Source organism: Manis pentadactyla, chromosome 16 (assembly GCF_030020395.1).
Source record: "Manis pentadactyla isolate mManPen7 chromosome 16, mManPen7.hap1, whole genome shotgun sequence".
Lineage (NCBI taxonomy): Eukaryota > Metazoa > Chordata > Mammalia > Pholidota > Manidae > Manis > Manis pentadactyla.
The window spans coordinates 73380678-73402136 of record NC_080034.1 but is presented as its reverse complement, the minus strand read 5'-3'; the positions used below and the strand labels follow the sequence as shown (position 1 = coordinate 73402136).

General features: G+C 39.8%; 1 long non-coding RNA gene across 1 annotated transcript; it reads left to right on the top strand.

The window, feature by feature from the left end:
* Positions 1 to 373: 373 nt before the first annotated feature.
* LOC118907946 (uncharacterized) lies at positions 374 to 8455 on the top strand. The gene is made up of 3 exons (XR_008994341.1): positions 374 to 476; positions 2951 to 3216; positions 8114 to 8455. It is a non-coding gene; the product is annotated as an uncharacterized LOC118907946 (long non-coding RNA).
* Positions 8456 to 21459: the final 13004 nt, after the last annotated feature.

The window sequence follows — 21459 nt, the reverse complement described above, 5'->3', positions numbered from 1 at the left end:
AAGAAACCTTCACCACTCAGTAGCTGGGGTTATGGACCATTGATTTGTTCTGGTCCAGAGCATGTATTTCATTTCCTAGAACAGTTCACTGACAGTGAAACATGTGCTTCTCATGGTGTGACTACAGGGACACTTATTTTGGGATGGAAAGAAACTTAACAGGATGAGTAAGTCCAAGGAGACGTCCTGGTCTCACTCCTTTCGCAGTGAGGAGTCCAGATTCCCTCATCCCCCAGAGCCTCACATCAGGGCTTCACCAGCAGAGTCACAGACACTGTACAGCCTCAGCCCGTTCCAATTACCCACCATCTCCGCATGCTTGCACCTCATTCTGGTACAAATTTATGTTTTACTTAAAGTCTTTTTGTTACAGAAAGAGAGCTTCCCTTGTGAATATATGCGCCCGCACCTGGACCTGGGCGTTGACAGGAACTGAAGCAGGCATGGGATCCTGCTGTTCCGTCTGCGTCTGTCAGGTCAATGAGATGGCACTTTCATTCTGTTTCCTCTGACTTTATATTCTCTTAGAGCTCCAGGTGGCCAAGTTCTCTGCCTTGAGACCCCAGCACTGACCTCTTTCTCCGTGCTTCTTTTGAGCTCCACAATGGCTACCAATTGCTTGATTCTCTCTGTGTCTCTCAATTAAAATCCCAGAGAAAAAACTGTATTGGCTTAGTTAACGTATCATAGGTTCTGCACAGCTAGGGTTGACTCCCCTTGGCCAATACCATTCCTGTTCTTTTAGGAGGGGTAGGAGGACACTTGATTACTTTACACAGGCTGTCTTTTCCTCAGTGACTGTGTGTGGGGACCTTCACTGAGAAGGTTCTGCATGCACAGAAGTTTTTATGAATAAATAACAGAATATAAAATCTTAAGAAGAAAGCAAACCTTATTCCTCAGGGCATGGCACTGCCCATCAGACTTGGAAGACCCCAACAAAACTTCATATTTAGTGGTATCAGCTTGGTAGCTTGAAATTGTCCAAGGTGAGAGTATTCGCTCCATAGTAAATCTCAAACACTACCAACCAGAGCTTCCCGTCTCTTATGCATCAGACCCCCATCACCCTACAGTTGGTTTACAAACACTTTACTACTTCTGACCCAGTAATTTCAGAAAAAAACTCCTATTGATATTGGCCAGGAACCTATTTCTGAAACTATTACTGTGGTTAGAGAGCCAGTCAGACAGACTGACCAGACCTAAGTTGTCTCGGACCTGGGGTGTTGCTTGGCCCCATTGGAACTGCAAAGACAGAGGTGGTTTCAAAGTAAAATAGAAGTTGCTAGAAGAAAGAATTATGAATAATGAGCATATAAAAATCACAAGGCAAGACTCTTGCAGAATCTGAGATGTACTTCAAGCCAGAGAACAAAAGGGCATAGGGTAAGCAGGAAGGTCATGAAAGACTGCAGGACACCGGGGGATTGTGCTGATATTACTCCTCTATTTTGCTAACCTAAAATAGAAATCCTTATTAAACTTAGCGTCACTCATCACAACTTTTCCAAAGTAAAATAAACATTTAGTATATGTAAGAGAATATAAGAATATTCAAGCTTTTTCCCCCTCTACAGACTTAGAAAAGAAGAATGACACCTTTTGTATTTTATGACCGTCATTTAGTGTAATTCAGCTGATAATTACAAATACTGAACTCACTATCATAATCATTTGGACATTTCCTCAGATGCTCCAAAGTCAGGCTTTGTGTATTTGTGTGTATATGTGTGTCTGACTAAAGAGAAAACAGAGCAGCATTTAATGGTTGTGGCCTGCTCACGTCCACACAGTAAGGCCTGTGGTTTTGCCCCAGCCGATGCGAGCTCACACAGCCACATTTCTTGTTAAAGTCAGAGTAATGTAGAAGCAATGACCAACACTGCTTATAGGTTTCCTATGGATACAAATGCAATAAGCAGATTAGCTTGACCATATCAACTACTCCTACTGATATACTGAGATGTAAAATCTAAAAGCCAGTAACAGCATCTTGGCAGCATTCATTTGTTCCAGCTGATGCTCAGTGTCACCAAGACTCACAAGTTCCAAGGTGTGGGTAATATTGTAATATTTCCAGAATCTCTCACCTGGCTTTAGTGCATCTCCATATCAATTGGTGTTTCCAAGGGGTGGAGCGGAGTGGTCCACCTACATATCAGTAGGTGATTACAAGGGTGAGTGAGGGTTTATCTGGACCAGAGAGGTTGGGTGGAGCTCTCCTCTGCTGCAGCCTGGTCAAGAGAGACGTGGGACAACTGCTTGTAAGAAATAAATGGGTTTCTTAACTTTATTTCTCCCTTTGACTGATTTTAGTTTCAAAGATATTTTTGCCCCGGGATTTTCCCCCCAGAGTGACACAAGGGCTCACATGTGATACAACCACTCGACTTCACCTTCTCTATGTTTTCATGAAGCACTGAAAACACAGATAGAAGGCAGCTTACTTGCCACCCCCACACCCCACAAAGGACCCAGAAAGTCCGTAGCCTAGGACTCTCCTTCAGCAGAACCAAGAATTTGTTTGCTCGGCTACAGTAGTGTCAGGGCAGATGGAAGTAAAGATACAGAAAACTCTTGGATTATATTTTACAAATTTGGCCCTCAAATAGACCTAAACAAAACTTGGATTTTCCCAGTCCTTTTTATTATATATCCCAGTAAAAATGCAAGTGTAAAATCCAAGGCACCACCCGTGCATTAGGGACAGTAAATAATAGTCTGGTGTGAATCCTTCCTCTTTGACTGTTGATCAAGACCGTTTGACAGGAGAAGCGATGAAGATGTCCACCACACGTGTTAATAAAAATTCACCAACTCTAAGTAGACTGAGGAGAGTTGGACCCACTCAGACTGTATTGAGAGTGTCTGACGTGAGAATACATCGTGACCTTCTCACTACATCTGCTGAATTGCCATCCACAGGGTTCCTTTCATTCCTGTGCAGGAATAGGAAGACCACCTCCTGTGAGGCTGGGCCTTCCACCAGGTCTCCCTCCCTTGCGAAGGTTTTGCTTGGAAGAAGGCCATGAGGCTGCAGTACTGACCACATGCCAGACTTTTCCCTCAGGCCCTGGTGGAAGCCCCGGTTAATGAGGTTGAGCACCTCTGACTTTTAGGACAGTCAGAGAAAAACCCCACGGCCATCATTCAAGGTCGGCAGGAGAGGCCATGCCCAGCCCACAGCTCTGTTAACCAGCTATTGCTCCAAAGGTACCATCCAATGACAGTGTGTAATGGTAAGTGTGCAAACCTTCTTTTCTTCCTCTTTCCCTGAGTGAGAAGGGGACACAGTCAAAGGTCAAACTTTTGAGAATAAAGTGATATGTCAAAGGTTATTAGAAAGTTATGATTATCAAAATTTTCATAAAGTGCTTCTTTTCCATACCCTCATTGTGAAGATTTTTACATTTTAATGGCCCATTTATGTTACACCAGTATCACTAATGTTTCTTTTTAGTTCTTCTATATGAGGAGAAATGGCCATCAGCCATAAAACATTCAGAGTATCAGGGAACAAATCTGTTTTGACAGAAACTCAAACAGTAGATATGTATTGTCTATTCATATTGGGAACACTAAAATATGAAATGTAAGAATAATGACTCCCCCAAGATGTCCTCGTCCTAACTCCTGGAATCTGTGACTGTTATCTTATGTGGCACAAGGGGCCTTGCAAAGTGTGAGTTAATTAAGAATCTCAAGAAGGGGAGATTTTCCTGGATTATCGGGATGGTCCCGATGTAACCACAAGGGCAGGCTTTAATGGGTGGCAGATGCAATGAACCCTGGCTTCAAGGTGGAGCAAGGGACGGGGCCTCCTCCAGAGGCCAGAAAGGCAAGGAGAGGCGTTCTAGCCTGCAGCCTGCAGAAGAAGTGCATCCCTGCCAGCAACTTGATTTTGGCCCCATGAGACCCATTTTGGACTTCTGACTCCCAGAACTGTGAGTTAGTACATTTGTCTTGCTTTAACCCATGAAATTTGTTGTCATTTTTTATAGCAGCAACATGAAACTAATTCTTGGTCTAATAAACTTTATTATTAAATATTTGTAAGAATCCATGGGGCAATATACCACCTAATTTATTAGCCGTTGTTAAAATCATTACCAACAATCTTAGTTGACCCAACCCTGAACTTTTAGAGAATTAGGCTATCCTTGGACTCAGTGAAGATCGATGACTAAAACATAAAATTGTTTCCTACTTATACTCAACACAGCCCATGCTTCCTGCCTTAAAAGTATTTGCAATGTTACCAAGTTTTAAAAATCTACTGACCTAAGATTAAACTTACTTTGATATATTACCTAATTCATTGTTGACCACCAATAAGACAGTATTCAAAACCAAGGGACAGGCTATCAAATCTCCCAAACCTTTGTAGATTTTAAGAACTAAAACTAGTAAAGTCACATTAAAAAGAGGTAACTTTTTCAGGTCCTCAAAATTGAGTGGATTATTTATAATATGCAGTGATGGCAAACAAAATGACTAAAGAAATATGTCTATATTTTTATTTTAAAAGATTCTAGTAAGAATGGAATGTCTGGTTTTTGCATCAAATTTAGGAAATTTCAAATATTGCTTTTGAACATCACATATAGGAGCTCAGAAATGTTATCACTGTTAATTATCACTAGTTAACATAAAAAAGAAGCTTTGATACTTTTATCAGGAGAGACAATGCTTTTAAATCTCTTTCATTGGGTCAAGAAAAATTCTAACCCCAGACTACAGCTGTGCATTTAAAGATAATGATAATATTCTTCCTGTCATCAACGGCAGAAGCAGACATGGGAAACTCCAGATAGGACTGTGTCTGTAAGTTTAAACACATTCACAGGGAAGATGGGAGAGAATAAAGCATTTTTTTCTATATTATAGAAATTTTTACTGAGAAAGTCAGTAAACAGTGCTAAAACTTGGAATCGTTATTTGGAAAATTTTAGTATGAGCAACTTCAAGAAAAAAAATAATTTGGTTCCAACCAGACTATTCGGGCTGGGTCCCATTTGTGTCCTTCAAGTGACCTCGCGGACGTCCTCTCTGTGCAATCTCTACCTTCACAGCTAAACTCAAATCCTAATTGCCTGGACAAGTTAGGCAAAATCTGGCACCAAGCATTTTTTTTTAAAACAAGGTATACATGCCTAGAGTAAAACATTGGTAACTTCTAGGAGATTTGCATTTATATGCTTTCAGATTAAAAAAATATATGTGACATATAAAAATACAATTATGATAAAGGAGATAAGTTTTATAATCTGTTTTTTTCCCATCTGATTTCCATATATGTCAATCCTCATCTAATGACATGAATTCATTTTTAAATACCTTGCTACTATGTCAAAACCTTTCAATGATAACATATTTCCATTATTTTATTGGGGGAAAAATACTTCATTCCATCCCTGTCTGTGCTGATAGAAAGATGTTGCACTTGAACAAGTTTATGTAAGTAATCCACAACAATTTGGAGGTAGATAAATATTCTCTGTACATAAAAAAGAATGCAGTGAAGGTTTGTTTCACTCACCCAAGGAAGTAGAGACCTGGCGGGAGGCCGTGGGTGGTATAGGAAGGCAGGGAGGTGTTGCTATGGAAAATGCTTCTTTTTTCATCATTTTCTTAACCAGATTTTCAACTCTGCTGGTCCCACAGTCACCTTGCACTCCAGCTGTGGGGTGATGTAGCAATTACATAAAAACCTTAAAATAATGTTCACAACTTTAGACTCAGTAGTTCCACTTGGAAGAAGTTATTGGAAAAATTGGTAATTTATGTAACATGTACAGTTGTTGTGTTCTTTATAATAGTGCAAATTTGGAAACAATCTATATGTCGAAACAATAAGGAGATTTCTTAAATAATTTATGCATCCACATACTGGGATCATTCAAAGCCATTCAGGTATATCTCAAATAACAGTTAACATATGAAAACTGCATTTGATATATTGCTCAGTGTAGAAATCAGATGGCAATGTATTCAAATCAACCCCAATTTTGTAAAACATCTCTCTACATGTACATTTATTCTTAGAGAAGTTTGAAAAGAAGTCAACCAAATATTAGCTGTTTTGTTCCCCCCTTCTGTGAAATTTTGGGTGATTAATATCTTCTTTTTAATTCTTTTCCATGTTCTCACATGCTTTTCAACATTTAACAATACTTTAAATGTTTTAAATAAATGAGACATTCAATTGAAAGTAGTGTTTGAACAGTCTGATGTAAGAGAAGGTGAAGACTGAGTGGTGGGCTCAGGGGGGAGCTAATGTGGGTGTGAAGTGGCCAGGGTGTTGGTAAGGAATTGATGGCTGAAGAGGAGAATGTTTCTGGGAAATTTTGAAGGGAAAATTTAACCAAATTGCTCCATGAAAAGTGAACCAAATGTCCAAAATCGCAGTTGTTGAATGTTTGCTTTTAAGTAGAGGAGGAAAAGAATAGATATGGTTTTCTCCCAAATATTTCACTTTGCTTTGTTAGAGCATTCTAAAATCTCTGGGCTTTCTAAGTGTCTGAAGATCAACGAACAAATACTTTTGTTTAAGTTCTCTGAAGTAGCCATCATAGAACCTTGTTCAAATGACTTGCAGTACCACATATAGTGGCCTATGGGGACATAGGCGAGGGGTCCTGATGTTGGTCAGGCTCCTGGGTTAGTATAAAGTGACTGGGTGTTTAGCCTATTATGTATTCAGTAATAAGCACCTTTGATCTTCCTACATTTTGTTTTATGAAAGTAAATAAATGTGGAACTAACATTCATTGAAAAAGTCAGTTGTATTAGCAGATGTACACATAATTTTTTTGAATTCAAACCCTCAGCTTACACAGGTACAGGATTAAAAAGAGAGTCAATACGTGTAATTTAGAGATTTTTTGGTTCAATATTTTAATATATGTTAAGATGAGTTTAGCATATTTTAAGGTCTATTTCAAATGTGCAGTGTACAGATTTTTCTTCCTTTTATTACCAGGATATAATAAATACTGTAGTGAGTCTTCCCATGCCCAAAGTTCGTGATTATCCCAAAGGATCTTTTCACTCCAGGACACCTAGAGGCAGAATCATAGCGTCGGGACAGTTTGCAGTTAACTCTCAGCTTCAGGAATGATCTGATATCCTAGACCCTGAGCTAACCTGCATGCTCCTACTTCCAAAATCCTTCTCCTGTCTAGTCCACAGAACTCAGTACTATTGTCCTTATAGCTTGATGTAAGAGAATTTGCTCTTTCCTCCTGAATTCTAGCCACTTCCTCTGCTTGAAATGGGGTCATTCACATGCTGAGTGGTCGCCCCTCACCACCAACTGCCACACAGCTTTGATGCGCAATGTCTTCAGCACGTACTTCCCATAGGGTCAGAAGTTGCCTGAAAAAAATAACACAGTCTGAGCGGAGTAGGCTGGCTCTGAATGGAAAAATGAATACTTTTATCCTGGTGATTATAATTGAAGAGCTCTTACGAGTTTCCATGTGAGGAAGTGGGGGCTATAATCAAAATTTCACGGGGAACAACACTACTCTGAGCAATCCCACAGACGTTACTTTCTACCAAACTGAGCTTCAGCAGCCTGAGACATCACCGACGCCATGTCCTGGCCTCCAGGTCACTGCCATTCTTGCCCCCACTGCTTTCTCTGCTGCATTAAGGCTGAGCTGTCCCAAGGGTTCAGACATCGTTCTGCCCTTGATGAATTGCATCTTTAAATATGTGTTGGACTTCCTCTGTTTTGAATGCATTTTGCTTAGCTTATTTTTATAATTGACGTGATTTAGAAAGAAAGAAAACATAAGGAGAACTAAGGCTCCTTACAAAGAGCACGACTGTATAAAATTAATTTTAAAAGGGGGAATAGAGAGGAGATGAAAGATGATAAGTGAAGGTTCTCTGGAATTCAAATTTTATAGAATGACGCTCACAGCTGCAGGAATGCTGAGAACTTCATACAGTATTTGTTTCTCATCTTTGCTCCCTTCTTAGGTTTTTGTTTGGTTCACCTTGTAAATTAAATTTGACCCATGGGATGTTGATATAGCGAACTAATGAGAGTCCTACACAGAGAAAAATGACACACTTCCTTAAGGTATGACTTTGCTTACAGGTGTTCCTGTGGAAATCTTGAGGCCATGTTATAAGAGAACAAAGGGCACTGGACGTGGGAGGAGAACTGCCTGAAGGATCAATCCAGAGCAGCGCTGCCCAGTCAGGTGAGTCTCGGATGGTATGCTGACCCGAGATGGAGAGAAAGACGAAACACAGCCATCCTGAGCCAAACAAGCCTCAGCTTCCTGAGAACCCCTGAAGGTGTATTATTGATAATGAAATAAAAAGTACAGTTCCTCTTTTGCTAAAAGTATCACATTCTTCTTTAAGATCTGCAGACACAGGTCACCACGCCCCTCGCTCCCAGGCTGTGTTAGCAGCGGTGAGGACACTGACCCACGGCAGGGCATGAGGGATGTGCCCGACGTCACCTAGAAACTTAATCAATGGGGAAAAAAAGGAAAATACAGCCACACTTTCAAATCGTTGGCAGATACTTTAAAAAGTGATTAATTCCAATGTATGGAGTATGCTTATGTACATGCTTAGAAACAAAAATATGTATTTAAAAATTAAGCCTATTATCTTTTTAATGTGCACATTTTTAACTTTTTATTTTGAAGTGATTATAAACTTACATGCATAGTTGATATCTTTTTTAAAAGAAATCTGCATTTAAGATCTTCTAGGCTTCCTTCAGCATTGATGTTATTTGCTAAGCTTGACTCTAGGCATAGTTTCTCCCGAATCCTGTCTGATAACACTCTCTGATTAGAGATGATGGGAATCAATACCCTTCACTCACAGAACGCCCTCCCGATCCACGCATATAAACCCTTTGCTGCTGTTCTCCTCAAAATCAACCAGTTGAGTTTCTATATCTTATAGGTCATTGTGCTTAGAACTAAAGTCATAACAAAAAATGTGTGTGGACTTGCCCCCACAGTTCTTATCATTTACTTAGCAAAATGGCATTTATGTGTGTCCTTGGAAAGTTCCATGCCCAAATACACAGCCACTTCTCTGGCTCTCAGTTTCTGACATGGCCTAAATTCCTACTTGTGCAGCAAGACACAAATGACTCACACAAGTTATTTGGCAAATAAGCAACATGGAAAATAAAAGCAAGACTAAAAATTAAAAATTACTTCCTTCTACAAACATTTTTAGTAAAATTCTCACTGTTGGAACATAAAGGATTTTCAAGCTTTAAAAGTGAAACTTCTGTACAAATTGTGGAGGCAGAGTTTGAGCCCTGGCTATGACATTCGTTGTCTGATTTCTGAAGAAGTCATTTAACTATGACCATTGCTTTGCAGTGCGGTTTGCGTTGCAGGAGCTAGAAGCAAGTACATAGTAGAATTTTGCGTTGGCATTTGAAGCAGGTTCTTCTTTGCTGTGTCTGCCTGAAAACTTGCAGTATGTTGATCATACCTTGCCTATCATATCAAAGGTCAGTTCCACCTTCTGTTTGTCTGGCACCAATCCCCTCCCCTAAACTCTCACATTTTGCAATGAATTGCGTCAGGGCTAACAGTGGGTTAGCCCTGAGAACCTCTGTTTTCTTTACTTATCTTTTATTTCTTCATTTCTAAGAGACTTTTACCTCACAAATGAATCTCCTTCTCTTTGAATTTCTCAAATTCCCGACAGCTTACAGCATAAAGTGAAATCATAAAGATAACCCTTTTTGTAGTGGTGCTGGCATTTTATGTTTCTGTTTTTCTTGTCCCACAAGAATGACCATTATGTGTAAGATAACATTTTGGGGAGCATTGGAGAAAGAGGCAATCAAGAGCTAGAAGCAAGTATATAGTAGAATGAGAAAAAAATACAGCCTTCTTTGTGATGTCCGCTTCTCAAGGTCCTGCTTATCTTTCAAAGGCCAGTACAAATGTCTGGTCTGAAATATTTCATTTCATGCTCGGCCTCTTCCCATCCTCTCTTAGTGAGCTTGTACTGCGTGCATGCCGTGAACCGGGGGTACCAACAAATCCACTGTATGGTACAGCAAGGAGGCTCCAGAAGGCAAGGGGAGCTTTAGTAAGACTAAATGCAAGTCTTTCCATAGGGGTCTGAAGTAATTAATTGCTTAAGTTCAGAATAACTTAAGTATTGCTCAGCAGCATGTATTAAAAAGATTATAGAAGATTCTCAAAACTTCTGTAAGCTCTACCGGCCAAAAGAAAACTAATTGCAACTGCGTACATATGTTAATTTATAAATTAGGCACAGAAAGAGATTGACAACAACGACCAATAATAAAATAGAATAATTGTAACAACATACTGTAATAAAAGTTATGTGAACATGGTCTGTCTCAAAATACCTTGTTGCTGCTGCACATTCACCTTCTTCTTGCGATGACACAGATGCTATGACGCCTGCGGTCAGGTGAGCCGAGGCGAGGGGCACAGACCCCGTGACGCAGTGTCAGGGCGCCGCTGCCCTTCTGATGGGCAGGTGGAAGCAGGTTCATCTGTTTCCAAACTGAGGCTGACGGCCAGTAAGAGTGGGGAAACCAGAGTGGGTGAGGGGGCTACTGTGCTCCTGATGCCATGCTCTCCCTTCTAGAATCAGCTCAAGGCTCCACCCCACCCCTGTGTCTCAGGGCACCTGCCACCCTGGGGCTGCATTCTCTGCCCCACTTTCTGCAGTTCCCAGTGGAAACAGGAAGGAGTGACCTCTAGAACAAAGGCCGGGTAGGCTGAAGCCGATCTTGGGCGGCTGCCTATGTTCTCTCTCCTCCCCTCCGAGCCCTCCGCTCCCACCCCATCTCCCTTGGTAGATTTGATGATGTGTATTCATTTTATTTGTGAAATTTAATTTAGTCATATTCCCGAAACACTTCCATGCATTTTTGTGATTGAGCTCTGTCTTTTTAAATCGAAAGAGGGTTGGGGTGAATGCATAAAGGTAGTGACCTTTACCCAATGATGGAGATGTGGGAGAGATTTATGGTTTCGAAAGGGTTCGTGCCTACCCAGAGAGCGAATCTCAGTGTTGCCAGTGTCCGCTGTGGCCTAATTTCCTCCTGCCACATTGCTCCGTTGCAGTGCTCAGTCACTGTCTTCTTCGGTATGTTTCAATTGACAGGAACATTTACAAATGAAATTCTCACTAAAGGTGAAGTAAAACAATTTTCTCCTTCGAGGTCTGAATTAAGGAACCTGTCTTTTCTCATAACATCCAAAGACATCTCTGTTGTCCAGGCATAGAAGGGAGAACCCATTTGTTGGTAGGAAGAGATGAAAGAATATACACAAGTGGCCATAAGTTTGCAGTGTTTTCAAACACAGGAGATGGAGACACTATGTTTAAGTGGCAATGATTAAAGTCCAGGTTAGTGTTCACTGCTGCATGCCAAAGTCACAGTTAAGGTGAATTTAGATGTGACATTTGAATAGTTACTTTTATTCCCTCTAAGTCATTTAAAAATATATAATCTATGCCGTTTAAGTGAGTGACACACTGGAAGGTATACAATGCCCTTTAAAATTACCACCACCATGTGGTCGGTTCCCACTGTGATTCTAGAATCCCTGCTGCAGAAATACATACTGAGATGTGCCCACAAATGTGAAATCTTAGCATATTGCCCTTTATATTTTATGGGCTTTTAAAACTATTAATTTTGTCTTAGGAGAAAACTTTGTGTATATAATACCCCCAAACCCTGATGAACCAGTAGGATAACCTGCGTGGCTTCTGTGCATCAAAAGTTCATTGTTATATAAAAAGTTAGCTCTTGGGACCGGCCTAGGTTGGATCATTTTAGTGGCATGTTACAGAATCTACCTGAGCTGCTATATACAATTTCCCTTTTATTTAAAAGAAAGAAAAAAAGAGAACAAGAACAAGGAAAATCCTTCCTGTGCAAAGTGATCACTTTAAATACCATTCATGCACTTTGCAACATTCCCCTCTGACTTGCCACCAACAGCCACACACATCTGGGGCGAGGTGTGCATCAACGTGTGTACACTCACGTCTATCGCCTCTAAAAGGCTGTTGAACGCACTTGCTATATTTTACTATGTGCCCAAAATGTATGGTTCTTCAAAACTATTTTAACTTTTATTTAATGGTGAAAAATGCAAATGACCTAAAGATTTCCAAAGGATGGAAACCTTGGCCTGGTCAGGTTTGCTATAGACAAAACGCCATCAGGCCCCTGGTTCTTTACCAGCTACTTTAGGAAAATTGTTCATGGGCAAAATAAAGACTATAACCTAGATTTGCTGGCTTTGTATCAATGAACGTGTATGCAGTATACTCCACACGTTCTACAACGAGGTTGGGTGAACCTGACTTGAGTCTAATTATTCCCTGTGTGAAAATCAAAACACTAGTGCGAAACATTGTCACATCAGTTGGCCAAAAAAATCAAACAAAACATTGGAAAATACAGACATACACGCATAGACACACATATAACCTTTAAAAGGAAACAAAAACAAAGCTCAACTTTAATTGAGGAAAAAAGGGCTTTTAAAACAGGATTCAAGCAAATGGTCACCCCACCCCAACACACACGCACATGCACGCACACGTACACCTGCTCATAAGTACTGAAGATTTGCAGCTTCTGTTTCTATACTTTGATCAGAACAAGATAAGATGTTCTTTGTAAAATGCAGGTGATAATATCCCATCTAGGATGGGGGTCCCCCAGGATCTCAGCCCTGCAGCAGGGAGAGGCCTGTGCACCCTGAGGGGCTGTGAGCCTTCCTGCCTGTCCGAGACCAGGCAGTGCAGGCCCCGCCACTGTACTGGCTTTGGGTCGTGTTTTTCCCCTAAAAATGTCCTGTTAATTGTGATGTAAGTAATAGAAAACAAAATAATTTAATGTTTAGATAAACATTTGCTTTATAAATAACTACTCAAGAATTACTTCTTTCATTGGGTAAATTTCTCAAGAAAAATCCAAATTTCAGAAAACAAGAGCTGATTATTCATATATGTAAGAATATCTGTTTTTCAGAATTTTATTAAGCAAGATATAGACTTTATTTAAAGCTGAGTGAAAAGATGAGCATATTTAACATTCCTTGATCAGATATTTAATACATAGAGACAGTGCAGACACCCTGGTCATGGACAAAATGTTGATGACCATTTATTTTCTTTGTTGCCTTAGAGGTACCTCCTCCTTCCTGCAATGATCTTGTAGCCAAATATTCTCTTAAGTGCTGCCTAACCCATCATTAAATCCTGCTCACAGGATTGAATATAATGACATAAAAAATTCTAAGTTATAAATGACAAAAAAAAATTTTTAATGTCACTCCCAGGAATGTTTAAGATCTTATAACATCAGATATAAATGTTCTCATGCACATGAGTGTGTGAAGAAGTGACATTAAGGTGACCTTGACATTAAGTCAACTTATACTTGTAGCAACGAGTGAAACCCTAAGGAGGCAAATGGCACTGCACTGGCCTTGAGGATTTTATGCAGTTCTATAAGCTCCAGACCCTGGAGAGAATCCAGCCCACTGAGTTTTACATATCCTATTATGTTTAGAGAGGAATTTTTTCTTTAGTTTTTCTTCATCTTATCATTCTTTCAATAAAGCTAGAGAACTTGCAAGAATAAAATTAGTTATGAATTTGTTTTATAAACATGCATCCAGAGAGAACCATAAAGAAAACAAATGCATGTGGGATGTGTACTACTCTCTGGGTAGGTGAACTTGTAGACCATTTCTGGATATCATTATATATCATGACTGTTTTCCCACAAAAATAACAAAAGAAGTGAAGAGGGTAGCTTGCAAAGTGCATGGCATTTGAGCAACAGATTGCCTTCTGGACAGGATGCTGAATCTTGAATTGTGTGCCTCTTCTAGAAGAACTGTAATTCCTTCAAGAAGGGAACATCCCACTCCTGAAGATTCCCCCAAACCCTGTAAATATTGAGGCAGAAACAGGAGTGACACCAGATTCCTGAGTGTGTTTGATTCCTGGCGAAAGGAACTGCTGCAAACCCTCCCTGTTCTTCCTGACATCTTCATGTTAAACCACCAGAAGATTGCACATAGGTAATACTTGTCATGTCAGTGTTAGTGAGAATAATATAAAGATATTCTTCCATTTCACATGTCATAAGAGAAATACCTAGCAAATGGTTGGATGCACATCTCACTGAGGCAAGGGTGGTCCAGTTGGTGGGCTGGGCTGGACAGGGTGGCACACGGTGGTGAGACCAGCATCTCCAGTCCTGCCCCCTAAGTGCCAGGAGCATTGCCTACACAAGACGTAGGAAAACCAAGCAATTCCCCTCACATCTACTCATTTGCAAACACCCTCAGGGTGGATGGTGCTACCCTGGCTGAGAGGCATAGACCTAGAATTAAAAAGCCTATTTTGTTAAGACAGGAAAGGCAATTCTCAAGGAGGACACTTACTTTTTAAAAAAATATCTTCTCCCCTCCCCAACCCCAAATAAGCTATCAAGCCTAGACAAACCCCTTTTTCTTAGAATCAGCCACTTTACCAGAACAACATAATTTGTAAAATGCCTCGTAGTGCAGGCCACACTGAGTTTCTTCCTAAAGTCCCCTTTCTCCAAGATGAGGAAATGAAGTAAGGAAAGGAAACATTTCAACATGAAATGTTCTGTTGAGGACTTCACTGCTCATTTGGAAAGGGTAAGTCATTTTTTTTAAATCAAAAGCAGGCTGTCCACTCTTGTTTTGTCACCTCAGTGGACAAGGCATAATTTGTTTCACATTGTTAGCACAGAGCCAGTCTTTCTGGCCAAGTGGCAGGCAAATTTCAACTGTAGCAGTTATCAGCCCTTAAAGAAGCATGGAAAACAGCGCACCCACGCTTGCTGACTGACACAGGCTGCTATCTTATTTTTGGAAAGTAGCCTAAAGCTATTATGGCTCTGGATTTTTGACAGGCATCACATATCACTATTTCAGAAGAAAATTTAACTTTAAAAATCAAGTAGCCTGAGGGTTTGGAATGATAACTTAAATTTTTAATAAGTCTTCAGAAAATACTTTGCAGTATTCATTTACAACTGGACTTAAGTCTCTGCAAATTAGTAAGTAAACCATCCCAACCCCATTTACAGTTTGTTATGCAAAAATAGTTAGAGGGTGGGTATCCAGTTTGTACCCAGAAAGTAGCGGTGTTACCTGTTCATTCTGCTTGTGCTAAACAGTCACGGTTATGCCGGGTGTACTTGCGTCCAGAACTAAACTGATACAGGCCTTCTTTGGTTGATTTCAGTGTGACCGTGCAAATGCAAGTCTCGGAACAGACCCTGCAGCAAAGCTTGTAATTATCCAGTGGTCACAGAAGGCTGTGTAGGTCCAGAGATGGGGGGTGGCGGGGGGTGGCAGGGAGGCAATTATATTCAAACTAATTTAAAATGTTGATTATTTGGTTGACTTAAACATTGTTATTGACCTGGGAAGCTGGTGGGTCTGGGATTGAATGAAGGGATGGTTTGCACTAGGTCTTAGAGAAATGTATTGTGTCACTATGGAATCTTTGAAGACTTTGAAGGCTCATTGTGTTAAAGTCAAACATGCAAAACTGTTTTATCTTTTTTTAATATTTTTTATTAAGGTGTTATTGATATATAATCTTACGAAGATTTTGCATGAGCAACATTGTGTCTACTACATTCCTCCCTATAATCAAGTCCCCTCACATACCCCATTACAGTCACTGTCCATCAGCATAGTAAGATGCTATAAAGTCACTACTTATCTTCTACATGCTATACTGCCTTCCCAGTGACCACCCCTATATTACGTGTGGTTAATCATAATACCCCTTAATCCCCTTCTCCCTCCCTTCCCACCTGCCCTCCCAAACCCCTTTCTCTTTGGGCACTGCTGGTCTCTTCTTGGAGTCTGTGAGTCTGCTGCTGTTTTGCTCCTTCAGTTTTTGCTTTGTTGTTATACTCCACAGATGGGTGAAATCATTTCATACTTGTCTTTCTCCACCTGGCTTATTTCACTGAGCAAAATACCCTCCAGCTCCATCCATGTTGTTGTAAATGGTAGGATTTGTTTTCTTCTTATGGCTGAATAATATTCCATTGTGTATATGTACCACATCTTTATCCATTCATCTACTGATGGACACTCAGGTTGCTTCCATATCTTGGCTATTGTAAATAGTGCTGTGATAAACATAGGGGTGCATCTGTCTTTTTGAATCTGTGATCTTGTTTTCTTTGGATAAATTCCTAGGAGTGGAATTCCCAAGTCAAATGGTGTTTCTATTTTTAATTTTATGAGGAACCTCCATATTGTTTTCCGCAATGGTTGAACTAGTTTACATTCCCACCAACAGTGTAGGAGGGTTCCCCTTTCTCCACACCCTCACCAGCATTTGTTTTTCTTTTTCTTTTGGATGTTGGCTATCCTGACTCGTGTGAGATAACTTATTGTATTTTTAGTTTGCATTTCTCTGATGATTAGCAATGTGGAGCATCTTTTCATGTGCCTGTTGGCCATCTGAATTTCTTCTTTGGAGAAGTGTCTGTTGAGATCCTCTGCCCATTTTTTAATTGGGTTATTTGCTTTTTGGGTGTTGAGGCATGTGAGCTCTTTACATATTTTGGATGTTAACCCCTTATCAGATATCTTGTTTATGAATATATTATCCCATACCATAGGATGTCTTTTTGTTCTGCTGATGGTGTCCTTTGATGTACAGAAGCTTTTTAGTTTGTTATAGTTCCATTTGCTCATTTTTGCTTTTGTTTCCCTTGCCCGAGGAGATATGTTCAGGAAAAAGTTGCTCATGTTTATATTCAAGAGAATTTTGCCTATGTTTTCCCCTAAGAGTTTTATGGTTTCATGACTTCCATTCAGGTCTTTGATCCATTTTGAGTTTACTTTTGTATATGGGGTTAAACAATAATCCAGTTTCATTCTCTTGCATGTAGCTATTCAGTTTTGCCAACACCAGTTGTTGAAGAGGCTGTCATCTCCCCATTGTATATCCATGGCTCCTTTATCATATACTAATTGGCCACATATGTGTGTGTTAATATCTGGGCTCTCTATTCTGTTCCACTGGTCTATGGGTCTGTTCTTGTGCCAGTACCAAATTGTCTTGATTACTGTGGCTTTGTAGTAGAGCTTGAAGTCAGGGAGCAGAATCCCTGCCCCCTCTCCCCCACCCCACTGTATTCTTCCTTCTCAGGATTGCTTTGGCTATTCAGGGTCTTTTCTTGTTCCATATGAATTTTAGAACTATTTGCTCTAGTTTGTTGAAGAATGCTCTTGGTGTTTTGATAGGGATTGCATTGAATCTGTGGATTGCTTTAAGCAGGATGGCCATTTTGGCAATACTAATTCTTCCTATCCATGAGCATGGGGTGTATTTCCATTTATTGGTGTCTTCTTTAATTTCACTCATGAGTGTCTTGTAGTTTTCAGGGTATAGGTCTTTCATATCCTTGGTTAGGTTTTTTCCAGGTATTTTGTTCTTTTTGATGCAAGCGTAAATGGAATTGTTTTCCTGATTTATCTTTCTGCTAGTTCATTGTTAGTATATAGGAAAGCAACATATTTCTGTGTATTAATTTCATATCCTACAACTTGCTGAATTCAGTTATTGTACTAGTTTTGGGTTGGACTCTTTAGGGTTTTTTATGTTCAATGTCATGTCATCTGAAAACAGTGACAGTTTAACTTTTTCCTTACCAGTGCAGATGTCTTGATTGCTGTGGCTAGTATCTACAGTACTAGGTTGAATAAAAGTTGAGAGTGAGTGGTGTATTGAAATCTCTAAAATGAGTGCATTACATTGTATTTCCCCCTCTAATTCTGTTAGTATTTGTTTCACAGATTTAGGTGCTCCTATGTTGGGTGCATAAATATTATAATGGTTATACCTTCTTGTTGGACTGACCCCTTTATCATTATGTAATGTCCTTCCTTGTCTCTTGTTACTTCCTTTGTTTTGAAATCCATTTTGTTTGATGCAAGTACTACAACTCCTGCTTTTTTCTCCCTATTATTTGCCTGAAATATCTTTTTCCTTCTCTTCACTTTTAGTCTGTGTATGTCTTTGGGTTTGAAGTGAGTTTCTTGTAGACAGCATATAGATGGGTCTTGTTTTTTAACCATTCTGTAATTCTATGTCCTTTGATTGGTGCATTCAGTCCATTTACATTTAGGGTGATTATACATAGATGTGTACTTATTGCCATTGCAAGCTTTGTGCGGTTACCAAAGGTTCAAGGGCAGCTTCTTTACCATCTAACGGTCTAACTTAACTCGCTTATTATGCAATTTCAAACTCAATCTAAAGGTTATTTTTTCCCCTCCTTTCTTTTTCTTTCTCCTCCACTCTTTATATATTAGGTGTCATATTCTGTACTTTTTGTGTATGCCTTGACTGACTTTGTGGGTAGTTGATTTAATTTTGCATTTGCTTAGTAATTAATTGGTCTACTTCCTTTACTGTGTTTTACTTTCTCTGGTGATGGCTATTTAGCCTTAGGAGCACTTCCATCTATAGCAGCCTTCTAGGATATTTTAAATACTGGCTTTTCTAGAAATTGAAAAGGAATATCCAATATCCAACTATGTAATTTTTCAGTCTACATTTTCAACAATTTTAATGGATTATTTCTGGAGAGTTCATTAATTTTCATGGACAGTGGTCTTAATACATATTTAAAATGGACATGAAAGTTGACATACTTATTCATTAAAAATGAAGTTAAGTTTGAAAAACATTGCTAAAGAATCCACTGGATAAAGTTAGATGACAAGGACCATTTCCTGAGGGACGCACTCAGGATAGGAAGTTACAAACCAGGGTTTAACTCCTTGTTCAGTTTCTGAGTACTATGGGCTTGGGTAAGCCATTTGAACTATGTTCTCTTTCAATTTAGTTGAATTTAATGACTATATTGAGGTGAGTAATCTTTACAATGTATAAGGTAGACTAAGTAAGTTTTAAGATCTATTCAAGATTGGTGATTCTTTAATCAGCAATTAAATAAAGTTCATTAAATTGGTACAATTAAATGATTTGCATTTGGAGACATTTGCATCCTTTACCTAAGGCCCAGGACCCAATTTACACTTGTCAGATACATTTCCTCCCTGAGGCAGCTAATCCCCCCCAGGACATGGTCCTGGTTCCCTCTGGGAAGACACTAGGATATGTTCAGCCTGACATCGAGACTCTGCTCTAGAACCAGGCTTTTCAAGCAGAACTCTGTAGTCATTCATATGTTGGATTAATGAAGAAGAGTAGGAAATGCATGCATGTTAAGAGTTCATTTGAGTCTTTAAGGTTACTAATTTAATCTTCTAACACTGTTGATTATTTAAGGCATTCCTAAATTATACTAAGTCTTAGTTAGCAAAACCAGTCTCCTTGTTTAAAGTCTTAAATCTGATTTTAAATAGTCTTTATTTATGTGGACAAGGAGAAAGATACTTTTTACTTCCTATAATTCCCCCCAAAAAAGCACTAGAGATCAAAAGACTGAAGAGCCCACCCATTTAAATATTGTTATAGGGGAAACTTCACCTCAGACTTGCTGTAGTATTTTAGATGTCAGTTTTTAACAGGCATGATGAAAATATAGCAGGCTAACAAAACTGATGGTCCTCTTATCGTTCATGGATGTAGAAGAAGGCGATGCCGTTTTATTCGCTGTCTCAGTCTCCTATCTTCTTTATGCTTCTGAGCCACCACAGTGTCAGCTCAGCCTCCACAGACAGGAAATGGCTGGTGGGCAGCTTTTTGCTTTCTGCTATCCCCAGAGCTCCTCCTTCCCACTGTTTTCTGCTGTGTCTGGCCCCTTTGGGTTGGGACACAGAAAAACTAAGAGGAAAAGGGGACAGGAAAGCCTTTCAATGAACAAACCCCCCTGAGCTGGTGTCAATGCACCAGGGTCTTGGTAGAGTTGAAATTTTCTTTTGTCCTGAGATTTGTAAATCCTCTGGAGGCCCTGTGTGCCTCCTTCCCACCCACCTGCACCCACCTAAGAACTTTCCAATCTAGTCCCTCGGGTATGGGAAATGTCCTACGATCCAATGGCATTTCAGCATGTCTCTCCCAGACAGCCCTTTAGGATTCATTTTTTTCTGGAGGAAACATTTATCTGTCCTTTACTTGGGCAGTTTGCAGGGGTGCAGTTACATCACAAACCTCTGTCCTTTCTCTGCCAACCTGGGCATGTCTCTAGAATGGCTCTGTCACCAGCCCTCTGTCAGATCCTTTTGGGGAGGAGGCTCTACAGCAGATGCTGGGGCCATTTGGTGATTTCTTTAGGGCTCATTCTCCTAAATGGGGGGTAAGGAGCACATGCTCTCATCTCTCCCCTTTGGGGCTGTGACAGTAACACTACTCCCTCCTAAAAATTGCCCCCAAATACCTTCAGTTGCCCAGATTCAAACCCTTATATTCTCCATGTGCAGGAGAAGTTTCAGAACTCAGTATTCCTACCACTATAAAAAAATTGTTCCCAATTTGAGGGGCACCAGTTTAATATATGCTCCACGTGAGACTCAGGCGTCCTCATCCACAACAATACCAGGAACTCCTCCTCTCTGCTTACCCTGGTTTGCCTCAAGGGGCTTGTTGACTAGTTTCTTAGAACTTATGAAAATAACTCCTTGAACATAATTGTATCTGCTGATACCTCATTATATACATTGCACATGGTTTATAATTACATAAAACTAAAATAATTGGAATGTAAAATGATATATCTACAGATGACCTTTGGAACTTCATCTCAAAATTCCCTGAATTAGATTTTTCATGTTTTGTTATAAAAAATTATTAAGCAAATTATCATCCCAGTTTGAGATGAGATGCTTTTTTATTACTTTTTTCATTTAAAATAATAAAAGATCAGAAATGTTATTAGTTATTTAAATATACATTAAGGAATTCAAGATTAGGAAGTACATTCTAAGGAGTCTGAAGGTGGATTATTCACTATGGTGGTTGCTAGGCATATAGATCTATATAAACTTAGATTTAAATTAATTAACTTTTATAAAATCAAAGTTTTTGGTTCTCTGGGGCACTCATGACATTTCAAGTGCCCAATAGGCATTACTGGCTAGAGAGTTCTGTATTAGACAGTGAAAATATTTTTTAAAATGTGCTTCATTGTAAGATTCAACTGGACAGCACTGGTCTAAAGAAAGATGCCCTGACTGCACCCATGGACACTTTCCCTGTCTGGGTGGGTGGAAGGATGTGTGGGAGTTCCTTGGCTTGGGCCGTCTAAGGCAGAATTGAGGGCTTTCACCATATCAGTGGTTAGATGCCCTTTCTGGAACAGGTCTGTGCTTTGGTGATACAATATAGGATGGTTTAACGTTGGGCCTGAACTGCTCCTCTGAATCACAGAACGCGGCTGCAGGGGAATTATCTTGCTCTGACTAC